This window comes from Amblyomma mixtum, chromosome 9 (genome assembly GCF_055824585.1).
Source record: "Amblyomma mixtum isolate Tamu chromosome 9, ASM5582458v1, whole genome shotgun sequence".
In the NCBI taxonomy this organism is placed as follows: domain Eukaryota; kingdom Metazoa; phylum Arthropoda; class Arachnida; order Ixodida; family Ixodidae; genus Amblyomma; species Amblyomma mixtum.
This window is the reverse complement of record NC_143020.1, coordinates 12,572,934-12,585,538: the sequence shown is the minus strand read 5'-3', so window position 1 is coordinate 12,585,538 and position 12,605 is coordinate 12,572,934.

The window sequence follows — 12,605 nt, the reverse complement described above, 5'->3', positions numbered from 1 at the left end:
CATGGAACAACATCAGCAACACCATCTGTGTTGTACGACCTGAACACCATGAATCTCGGCACGCGACCGAAGATTTTTACAGAAGTAAGCGTACATCACCAGCTGATTAAGTTCGAGGTGGACTCCGGCGCAGCCTGTACTCTGATCAGTGAGGACACGTTCCGAACTTCATGGCCATCTGACGCACCCGCCCTGCAACAAGACGACACGCACCTGCGAACGTGGTCAGGACAGAATCTGCCACTATTGGGCTCTGCCAACGTGCAGGTTAACTACAACGGCCAGACCCATACGCTACCTCTACTTGTTGTGAAGGGCACAGGATCAAGCCTTCTAGGGAGAAACTGGTTTTCTCCACTAGGCGTGATGATATGCGGCATACACCAGACGCCGAGCCAGAACATGGTTGAGCAACTGCAAGAGAAATACGAAAGAGTATTCTCGGAAGAGATTCCAGGAAACGAAGGGCCCCCGGTCACACTGGAGTTGTTGGACAACGCGCAACCCAAATTTCTGAAGGCCAGGCCGGTGCCGTTTGCTCTCCGAGATTCAGTTGAAAAAGAGTTGGACAAACTGGAGCAGCAAGGTGTCATCGAGCCGACGCAGCATTCAGAATGGGCCACACCACTTGTTGTAGTTCGCAAGAAGAACGGAACCATACGCCTCTGCGGAGACTACCGGAGCACCGTCAATCTTGCGACTAAAGCGTCCTCTTACCCGCTACCGACACCTGAAGAAGTATTCAGTGTACTACGTGGCGCAAGAGTCTTCAGCACATTGGACCTCACCCAGGCGTATCAGCAGCTGAAGGTGAGCGAGTCAACTGCTGAATTATTGGCAATTAACACACTGAAAGGCTTGTACAAAGTCAAGCGACTGCCTTTTGGCGTAGCTGCAGCCCCGGCCATATTTCAAAAATTCATGGAGACAGTGCTTCAGGGCATCCCAGGAGTTTGTGTCTACCTTGACGATGTCATCATCAGTGGCACTTCCACTGAAGAGCATGCAGTGCGCCTAGAGCTCGTTCTCGAAAGGCTAGCAAACGCTAATTTGTGCATAAGCAAATCGAAGTGCTGTTTTGCGGTGCCAGAGGTGCAATTTCTGGGACACCGAATTGATGCGGAAGGCATTCACCCTACCGAGGACAAAGTGCGAGCGATCACAGAAGCACGAGCTCCAACAAACAAGCAGGAGCTACAGGCTTTTCTCGGACTCTTGACGTTCTACGACCGGTTCTTGGAACAAAGAGCTACCGTGGCCAACGACTTATACCAACTCCTTCGGAAAGATGTGACATGGACATGGTCGCCACGCCATCAGCAGTCATTCGATGCCCTGAAAGACCTGATTCGAAGATGTACAGTCCTCCGCCACTACGACGAAAGGAAGCCTCTGCTTTTGGCTTGCGACGCATCACCGTACGGAGTCGGCGCGGTTCTATCGCAAACTGACGAGCAAGGAAGGGAAGCTCCCATCGCCTTCGCCTCACGTACGTTGTCGCAAGCAGAACGCAACTACGCGCAACTTGACAAAGAAGGGCTAGCCATCGTCTACGCGGCGACACATTTTCACCAGTACATTGCCGGCCGGAAGGTGACCTTTATAACCGATCACCGACCGCTATTGGGCATTCTGGGACCACAAAGGCCTATGCCACCAACTTTGTCTCCGCGAATGACACGTTGGTGCATCAAACTCTCAGCGTACGACTACGCTCTGGTCTACCGCAATGGGAGTAAACATCAAAACGCCGATGCGCTAAGCCGTCTGCCACTAGACGCAACTGTTGACGAACCATTTCCACCAGGAGACGTTCTGATGTTCGAAGCACTGCCAGAACCTTCGCTTACAGCAGGCACAGTTGCAGCATCTACGCAGAAGTGCGCAGCTCTCCGGCTAGTTTACACAGCTGTTCAACAAGGCAACGTGCATAAACTCAAAGGGGACAACTTCGACGCTTACCGCAGGCGAGCTACAGAGTTGAGCACCCATCGCGGCTGCATCATATTTGGGTCCCGAGTTGTGATTCCGAGAGAACTACGCGCACAAGCTATGTCTCTCATCCACGCCGGACATCGGGGCATCGTTGCAATGAAAAAGTGTGCCAGAAGCTACATGTGGTGGCCTGGCATTGACAACGACATCGAAACAGTGGTGCGAGAATGCAAGCCTTGCCAGAGCAGCCGGAGCGCCCCGCCGAAAGCTCCTGTCCCAGAATGGGAAAAGCCAGACACACCATGGCACACACTGCACATTGATTTTGCAGGACCAATTGAGGGCTGCACTTTCCTTGTGGTCGTAGATGCCTACACAAAGTGGCTTGAGATAAGGCAAATGGGACAGACGACTTCAGCAGCAGTCATTGACAACCTCCAATCACTATTTGCAACGTTCGGCCTGCCGCGCAAGGTAGTGTCGGACAACGGAACACCGTTTGTGTCTGCGGAGATCCTCAAGTTTTATCGCGACAACGGGATCTCATCAGTTACATCGGCCCCCTACCACCCAGCGACAAACGGACAAGCCGAGCGCTACGTAGCCGAGCTAAAACGCGCCCTTGAAAGAGATCAGACAGGCTCGCTGCAGCGCCGCCTTGCGCGCTTTCTCTTCAAGCAGCACACGACGGTTCAGAGCACAACAGGCGAGACCCCCTCGAAAATGATGTTCGAGCGTGAAATGCGAACCCAGCTCACAGCCATCCTCCCCGAGCCAAAGGCAGAGACGTTCCGGGAAGAAAAAGCAATTCCGCGCTGCGGCACGCTTAATGAGGGGCAGCGCGTCCTCGCCCGACAGTTTCTGAAAAAGCCACGCTGGGAGGAAGCTACAATTGTCGGACGCATAGGCCTGCGCTCTTGGCTCGTCAACATACATGGCACAGTAGCACGCCGACATCTCAACCAGCTGCGTAGATTTACGACGCCGTCTGAGAGCTGTCCGCCAGCGGAGAGAACACGTGCACCATCTTCCCACATAGCCTGGCACCTCTTCCCGGAAGAAGAGACTTCGCCCAGGACAGACCTAGGAGACACAGCGAACAACAGCCAGCCTACAAGTGTTTCTCCACCGAGCGCACAAAGCCAGCGCGCCTCCACGCGTGAGCGCCGACCCCCTGCACGATACCAGGCAACTTTCTAAGGGGGAAGGAAGTGTTGTGTCCCCTTATTGCTTTTGTGTGTGTGCGCCCCCGCATCGTCCTCCTAACGACCACTCGCATCCTCCTCCTAACGACCACTCGCATCCTCCTCCTAACGACCACTTGCCCCTCGTCGCACGCTGTCGCCAGATGCCCCCCCATGGTGCGCCCCCGCACCCTCCTCCTCTTTTGGGAAGCCACTCCCTCCCGTGGACGCTTCTCCGCTCCCTCCTTTCTTCGGGCGGCCAGTTCGGCTCCTGCCTCGGTCGACGCTGGTCGCACCCTCATCGGCTTTAAATAAACGAAGTCTTAAAGTACCGTGTGCGTCTTTCGCTGCATTCAACACAGCGACCGGACACGACAGTACTCAATTACATGTGACGCCACCAGTGCCACAGAAAGAGCGAAGGTGGTGCGGAAAACGCTTCCGCCTCTACCCACTTTAGACAGTCAAAGTGCCCCCTGAATTTTTGAGATGGCTTCGGCCATCTTGCTCAAAGGTCGGTTGCCCTTAGTCCAGGGCTCCGCTGGATGCTGCAGCCAGTTTTGCTCGCCGAATCAGACCACCTTGGTCGACCCGGCGATCGCTGGAGAGCACTCCCTCCCATTGCTCCGCACTCGGGTTTGTTATCACTGGTACCACGCTTATCCTCTGGCATGCCCACGTTATGTGGTACAGCGGGGGGGGGGGGGGGGGGGGTCTTGGCACCAAGGGCATTTGTCATTGTATTGTGTTGAATACATTTTGTTGAGTACGTGTAGGTTCGGGTAGGAGCCCGTCTGTAGCTGCCTCCACGCGACAGAGTCCTCTTTGCTAAGGGAGTTGTCCGGTGGTGGATACCGCTTTCTGCAGCCCTTGTAATAATTTAGTATCGCCGAATAATCTTGGGGTACAGGTTCGTTCCCCTTGAGGTCGCCTACGTTGGATGCTCGGTAATAAGTGTACCCTCGAGCTATCCTGTCCGCCTCTTGGTTCCCTGTTACTCCCGTATGTCCCGGCGTCCATACTATCGTATGCCTGATTGGTTCTTCGTTTGTTTGTCGTTGTGTTATGAGGACCCAGAGCGGAGTATGCGGAGCGCTCTGTGCCCTGTTCTGCCGCGTAGGTAGTTGCGGCATGCTGTTTGTGAGTCTGTAAGGATTTTTAGAGACCGTTTAGACCGATAGCCCTCCGCTGCCGCTAGAGCGACGGCCGCTTCCTCAGCCTCGACTATCGTGCAGTCTTGTAGTGATGCGCTGGTGATCTCGCGTAGGGTCGAGTCAATCACCGTTGTTACCGCATTGCTGTTGTGCTGCCCCGCTGTTCTGGTGTATGTGGCTGCGTCCACGTATACCGTCGTTTCTTGGGGTGATAATGTCTTTTGTGGGTATTCAGCCCTTGCCTCTCTGCGTGCTTTGTGTAGGTTGGGATCCATGTTCTGGGGTATTGGCGTTACTTTTAGTGTGTTGCGATATTCGTCCGGAATTGTTTCTGTCCTCTGTATTTCTTGAATTTGATCGGCGCGGACCAGTTTCTTTAGGAGCTCCCTGCCAGATGGGGTCTGTTGTAGTCTGCGCAGTTGGGAGACTAGTTGTGCCTCTCTCAATTAATCGAAAGTGTTGTGTAGTCCTAGGGCTAGGAGCTTTTCGGTTGAAGTGCTGTGAGGAAGGTGGAGTGCGGTTTTGTAGGCTTTGCGTAGAATCACGTCCGCCTGTTGTACCTCACTCTTGATGGGATTGTAGTAGGGGAGCCTGTATGTCACTCGGCTGACTACCAGGCTTCTTCAGGCTTCTGGCTTCTTCTCGCAATCAACCATTAACTTCCGCCTGTCAGGGTAGCAGGGTTGGTCGGGGCTTCAATGTACATACTAAGACAAACAGGAATTTCTTACCACTTATGGGGGGCCGTGGACATTCCGTTCGTATCGCTCGTATACCTGCGCCGAATCAGTGAGCAGGCGATTGAATAGTGAGGGGCGGGATACCTCCCTAACGGGCCACGTCCGGCGGAGGTGAAACGGTAGTGCGAAATGTGTTTTGAGACCACCGCGCGGACGAAGTTGTGACCTTGATCAAGAACTGCAAGCTTCACGGCTGACTACGATGGACGTGCACAGCACTGGAATGGCATACATAAGTTGCTCACCGTCTATCCGCTTTCGCAATTCATTATTATGCGAAGCATATTAACGTAGGTTTCGGGCCTTCGCGCGACGCCCGGCAGTGACCACCATTGACCTTCAAGTGACCTTCAAGTAGGTCACGTGACATGACGTCACGTGATGACGTCACACCGGCTGCAGACAGGGTGTCGAACCGGAACTGAACCCGAACCCGCAACCGGAACCGAACCCGAATTTTCGCCCGGAACCGGAACCGAACCGAACTCATATTTTTTTCGCCATCTTGGAACTGAACCCGAACCGGAACGATTCAAAGGAACCGTTCCAAACCGGTTCGGGACCCGGTTCAGCCCCACTTTTTTCGCATCCCGGCATACGTCTTGGTTTCCGACAAAATGAGATCTATCGCATAGATTTACCCACCCGTCTGGTGCCCGAGAAGAAGCCTAATTGACGCTTCTGTAATATACTACTGCCAATTATAAACACTTGTACATCAGGTTTATGTGAAATCTTGAGTTATTACCCCTCCCTTTTACATATTTGCGTAAATCTTTAATCAAAATGTTACGACTGCTCTAACTCAATAAAGTACTATAGATACCACACTTTTGCTTGCGTGCTTTCTTTCAAACGATGCGTTAGACGTTGGTGTACATGGAGCACCACGTGGTATTCACTAACACATAATAAATAATTTATATTTGAATTTCTTCTTGCCCCTGTTTCGGTTTCACCAACATAACGATGGCTGTGACGTGTAGTGGAATTTAGGTCGCGTGAGGTGCTATGAAACGCCAATATAATTGCTGATACGTCGTTCGTTGTAATTATAGGTCTTAAGTCGGCTGATTTAAGTGCTACAGTGAGTCAGAACAACGTATCAGCGTTTCTATTAGTTTTCCCATGCGTCACGTGACCCAATTTTGAACTCACGTCACAGCTATCAGTCTGTTGATGAAACCGAAACAGCATGGAAGAAAAAAGTATTTTCTAAATTATTTAGTGGCAGCAGGCGACTACCACATGGTGATCCATGTATTCTAATATCTATGGTGTCATTTTAAAGGAGAAAACACGCAATAAAACTGTGTGTCTATAGTCATTTTAGTACCGATTGCGAATGCCTTCCTTTTCTTTGCGTCATTCCCCACAAATAGACGAAATATTAGCGCGAGGACCCAACAATGTTGTGATGGTGGTTTTTGAGGAAAGGAAATGGCGCAGTCTGTCTCACTTCTTGATGGACACCTGAACCACGCCGTAAGAGAGGGAGGAAGGTGGAATTGAAAGAAAAAAGAGAAACAGGCGCAGTAGGGGTGGGCTCCGGAATAATTTCTACCAGCTGGGGATCCGTAGAAAGGGCAACTGCATAGGTTTTAGAAATGGACGAGCTTAAAAGGGTCGAATGTGTGAAACTTCCAGGTAAAGTATGCGAAGTGCTTTTGGCCTAGCATTTGAAACGGTGACGTAATAACCCATTAAAATTGCGACGGCCTTCAAGCTTCTCCGCAGCGCACAACGCTAGATGGGGGACGCATGATGACGCCATCGAAAGTATCCGTACATTTCCAGCGCATAAACGCCTGCTTTGAAGAAAAAAAAACCAATGCCACCGAAGTCAAAGCCCGCCGAACATTGTTTGGCAGCGTCCAACGAAGCACGGCAGGGCGTGGCTGATGGCAGCAGTAATTTGAAATCATACCTTCCGTGACATCACACTGAACTTCCCCGCAGTCCTCTGTTGCTTTAAGGAGAAGTGCAAAATTATCGTCGATTACGTCACTATTTTAGATGGTAGTGCAAAAAACTTAGCATGCTTCACCTACAGCCTATTAGATTTGAATCCTTGAGTATCGCGAAATTCTCATAATGTGGCGCAGTTGCTCTTTAACGTGCACTGACATCGCGCAGCACACGGTGCTTTTTGCGTTTCGCCTCTATCGAAACGTGGCCACCGGGGCCGAGTTCGAACCCGGGTACACCGAATAAGTAACCGAGCGCCCTAACCACTGAGCAGCTGCAGTGGGTAGTGCAACATTTACTTTTGTAGGCGCTCATTGTCTTAGACAGCAAGTTCTAAATAAAACCCCCCACGATGGGCCTGTAGGGCTATAAAGAAAAAACTGGCTCAATGGCTGTGGAGCTCGGCTGCTGATTTCAAAAATAAAAAAAAAACCAGCTTGCTCTGTCGCACGTCGAAAATCCCCAGCTGGTCTTCGTTAATCTGGAGCCCTCCACTACACTGTCTGTCATATAGCCCCAATGTCCACTCGACACGTTAAACCCGATATATTACTACTAGTATTAACAAAATAAGGATGTACAAATTGGTGAAGGTTTTCTTTTTTTTTTTAGAATCCACATATTCTTGTTTGCGCGCGAGGGAAATAAGCAACGAAAGGCCGGTTCTTGGCAACGGTCGAGATGTACTAATAAGAAAAAAATTAAATACCGGTTACACAAAAGTGCAATGCGGAAATATATGCGCTCGCTGGCATGCGATAGTGATTACGCCCAGAAAGATGCTACTGCGATGAAATGTAACTGCGATGAAGTGATTTCGTTATGCCGATTCGCTGAAACTGTTCTGCTTCTAAGAAAAAATTGCTCCCAGTCGCCAGCGCGCGGCTCCATCCGCTGTTCTCGCACTGCTCGATCTTGAATTCTCTGTCTGGCGACTTATATCTACTTCTCGCAGTCGTACTTCTCGTTCTTAGTGTCTGACACGACAGGCTTATGAGTGTAAGTGTTTTTTTTTTGTTGAACGCTTGGGCGACTGAATACGTTGAGCCTTCACAACAATCTGCCTCGGCTATATCGGGTGCAGGTGGGTGATGGGGGGTAGGGAGAACGGTGAAAGTTTTTGAAGGCGGCGCATTTTTGCCAGTGAATGCCGGGATGTGCGCCCACCGGAGTGTGCATCAAGGATGGAGGCTTCACGCACGCTGCGCGGTTATTTTTGGGAACGCAGGCTATACTGCTAATGCCGTAAAAAGAACAACTAAAAGGGTATGCATAGTCTAACCTCTGACTCCGAGCGGGACTCGTACTAATGGCGGCGCAACAGAAAACTCTATTTACAGATGCTTTAGGCTATTCGGCTATCTTGTAGGCTTCTTTTTATGGTTGTTGCATGGAATATTTCGAACCTCTCTGACCTCCTCATGCCTTACTTGACCGCGTCGAATTGAGCGATCTCGGCATAAGGCCTCATGCCACCATAACTCCCTGTCTCCGCCCGCACATGACAATTCCAGACGGTGCACACGTCATGAAAGAGAAACCAGTCAGGAGGTTGAACTTGCGCAGCATATTTCTCCTGCGTTAAAGCGCACTGTTGTCTGAACAGTGACCTCCTGGAACACGGCGGTTCTGCGTCCTATGAACACGAAAAGTTCGCACGGAATTCCGGAGTTTTTCATCGCAGACATAAATGTTATAGTGAAATGTATGATGTCAATGGGTTTTTTTAAGAGACTGCTTAAGTATGTCCCAAAAGAATACAGCATCACGGCAACAATATCATTTTATTGCTGAAATTGTTTCTCGTTGCTCGCACAGGTAGAAATGCACTGACCCCGGCACAAACGCCCCTTTTGGCGCGAAGGTACGTCCTAACATGTAAGGTCCATGTATGAAGAGTGAAAAAGGGTTTTGTGGCCGATTGAAACTACAGTCGAGTCCACTTATAACGAACCTGATGGTCACGCGGGTTCCATTCGTTATATCTGATGTTCGTAGCAAGTGGACTCTTCGTACAACAGCCAAAAATACTAAGACTGCTAAAAATGACAATTATTTCTTATAAATCTGCTTTATGCGTGCCTACTTGTGCAAAGCAAAGCCTGTCGAGGCTCTTTCCAGGCTATCTATGGCGGTCATTGCTGCCAACTATCAAATTCAAGGACGGGGTAACACTAATTATGGATGAAGTGTACATGGCAACTGGTGGCAGGTCGGCCACATAAATGAGATTCCTGGCAGTAGGAAGAGCTCGCACTTGGTATTCGTCTCCTTCAGAGGAGGCGCTTCTGCGATTTTGTGCTCCGCAGGAATGTCGCTATCTGAGGAAACATCCGGTCGGCTATGGATTAACGAAGCGTTGCCAGAAATCTGCAAGCATCTAGTCACGCGTGTTTTCGAGCTTCTTCTGTCGTTCCTGGACTGATGCAGTGAAGAAGTAGCGCAGCGCTTGTGGCGCCGAATGCATCCGTTGCACTGTCCGCTATATGACAATGCCTGCACATGGTAGCGGCGCAAAAGATGGAGACGACTCGGCAGGCTATGCATACCACGTGACTGGCATGGCCAGCACGGATTTCAGAATTATCTAATCGCTGCTGTTGGTTGATCCGCGACCATGGCCAGTTGCTTCGCTTTTGCGATGCCCCTTTCTCACGCGCAACGCGCTTCTTCGACTCGGTATGCTTTGCCGAGCCGGCGAACGCGTAGGCAATGATTGCCCTCGTTGGCCATCGACGCGGGTTTGGCCGGCGGTTACTTACTATTTCAATAGAGAATTATAGCATATCATTACCGTGTTTACTTTAGCGTTTACAGTGTTACCAGACGTCGGACTTTCCGGTTAGCGCTGCGCACAGCAGTGCCTCCTTTTAATTCCATTTCTGGGTTGACATGTTCTTTGCGGAGCGGTGTCGTGAAGGTTGAGAGGCTTGTTTTGGTTTATGGGGTTTGACGTCCCAATGCGGCTTAGGCTATGAGAAACGCCGTAGTGAAGGGCTCCGGAAGTTTCGACCACCTGGGACTCTTTAACGTGCACGGACATCGCACAGTACACGAGCCTCTAGAATTTTGTCCCCATAGAAATTCAACCGTCGCGGCCGGGATCGAACCCGCGCCTTTCGGGTAAGCTGTCGAGCACCATAACCACTGAGCCACCGCGGCGGCTGAGGTTGAGAGGCGCTATTTCATCTGCGTGCTTAGCGGAAGAACGACCTCTACAACCTCGCGGTAGTTCACCACGCCACCTCGTTCGCTATAACCGAGTCGTGTGGCCATAGTTGTTCTCTGTATCTGCATATTTTCGCGGTAGCAGCACACCCGCTCGTAATAAGCGAGCGTTCGTTACATCTGCGGCCATTAAAGTGGGCTCCACTGTACATCCGCTGACTTCGCTTTAATACACTAGTATAACGAAAGTCTAGGTAAGGCTGTAGATGTATGGGTAGAGGAAGTAATGAGCGATCGCAACATTTGTCATCTGCCTTGCGGAGAGGCCGTACAGGTAAGTAAAAGCGAAGCGTGAGAAAACCGAATGAATCAGCACTCGCGAGAATGTCCAGAAAAGACAGGTGAGCACTTAGTCACCTATTATGCACAGCTGCCAGAAAGGGGTTGTTAGTAGTTTTGAAAACAAATGCTTGAAACAAGTTGGTGGACAAATGGCGCACGCCAGATTAACCACTCTTTATCACTCTATCAAGGGCGCAAAAAATTCTGTTGACGCAAAGGTGGCCTTTGATAGCGCCCCAGGAAAAGTCCCAAACATTCTATCACAAACAAATTTGTTACTTTACTATAGTGAGAAGCCACGATTAGCTGAGTTTTTGAAGATACTGAGTTATAGGGGCTCGGGACATATAACGTGAGTCACAAAGACGATGTCGAATAGTTGATTTAAATAAAATATGTTTGGTAAGTTCTGGGTGTTAGGGAAAGCCAGTGCTCCCACGAGGCTCTCGTTCGGTGGGGGATGGGCGGTGGAGGGATTCTCGAACATTTTATTACATAGAGTTAATATAACCAATTACCATGTAATAAAGGAGGGGGGACTGGCAAGTCGGTTTCGGGGTGACGGAAAGGTCTGCATCTATACGTGCTGATACATGACAGTTTCGTTTCTCAGTAGTGCGCGGGAACGTAGAGGGCGCGTGCGGCGGAAATTTTGGGGCCCCGTAAGCACACTGCGTACGAGAAAGTCCCAACTGACTAAAGCTACCAGGGAGACCTACGGGGTCTCCCAAACTGCTCAAGCAGGAGGGTCTTTTATTTGCAAAATCTATCGGCGTTTCTTCTTACACCTCATAAGGTGGATTATAGCGTATATACATAACCAATTTTCATTAATTTCGCATTCATTTCATTTTGCGGCTCTTGCCGTAAATTCGTCTTTTTGCTGCGGACAATAAATAAAGTGGGTAAAGTGAGAACATCTCGCATTAAACAATTTTTTCATGCTCAATTAAGTAACGCAGTAAACACTACAAAAGGAAGACGGGAGACGACACGAGCGCTGACTAACAACTGGTTATTTTATTCTGGGAAAAGTATATAAAGGCGCAGGACACAGGGAACAACCCGAAAAACAGAACAAAGGTTAAAACTTAAAAACCATACTGCGCATGCACATCACAGCCGAGTCGTGACGTCTTTTCCAACGAAATTCGAAGAGTATCTTCGATAGTAGACGGCACTCCTCTATCTCCTGGACCTCACACAATGCCAAGAAAGCCTGGCTCCTTAACTACCAAACTGATAGATGGTGTAGCAACACGCTCATCTGCTTTTTTCCTGATCCTATTGGCCTCGACCAACTCCCTACAAATGCAAACAGGGTTATTAAACTGGACACTTGTCTTATCTACTGAGGGAAGCAATCGTTGCACTCGCTGCAATGAAAAGCCAACTTGTACGACACCGCTGCTTTCTTCACCCATCTGTGATGTTCGAACAAATGCTCATTGCTTTCCACTTTGAAAGACAAGGCTCCTGTTTAATCACCCTGATCCAACTTGTAGGTTAGTGGTGGAGGCCTTTATGATCAGGAAGGAAGCAGATGAGCGTGCTGCTTCACCATCCATGAATTTCGTAGATAAGGCTTTCTTGGCAACTGTGTGAGGTCCAAGAGAAATGGGGGTGCCGTCTACTATGGAATATAGTTCATCGAATTTCGTTGAAAACGATGTCATGACTCGACTATGATGTGCATGCGCAGTATGGTTTTTTAGTTTTAATCTTTGCTCTTCTGTTTTTTGGATTGTTCACTGTGTCCTGCGCCTTCATATACTTTTCTGAGAATGTAATAACCTGTTGTTAGTCGGCGCCTCTGTCTTCTCCAGACTTCCTTTTGTAATGTTTGCTGCGCTGCTTAAGCAACCCTGACCAACTAGCCCAATTTTATGTTCTCGTAAACAAATCTTTGCATTTTTTTATTTTGTATAGCGATGTGCAAGGAAAAAAGAAAACGCATAGCAAGATTGACTTTAACCCATCTGCGTTCTGATTTTTTTTGTCCTGAACCCGTTTGAACCGGTTCGGGAGGGTCCGAACCGGTTCGAACTGAAACGGAATGGCCCTCTGGAGCCGAACCCGGAACTGAACCTGAAAGGCGTGAACCCGAACCCGAA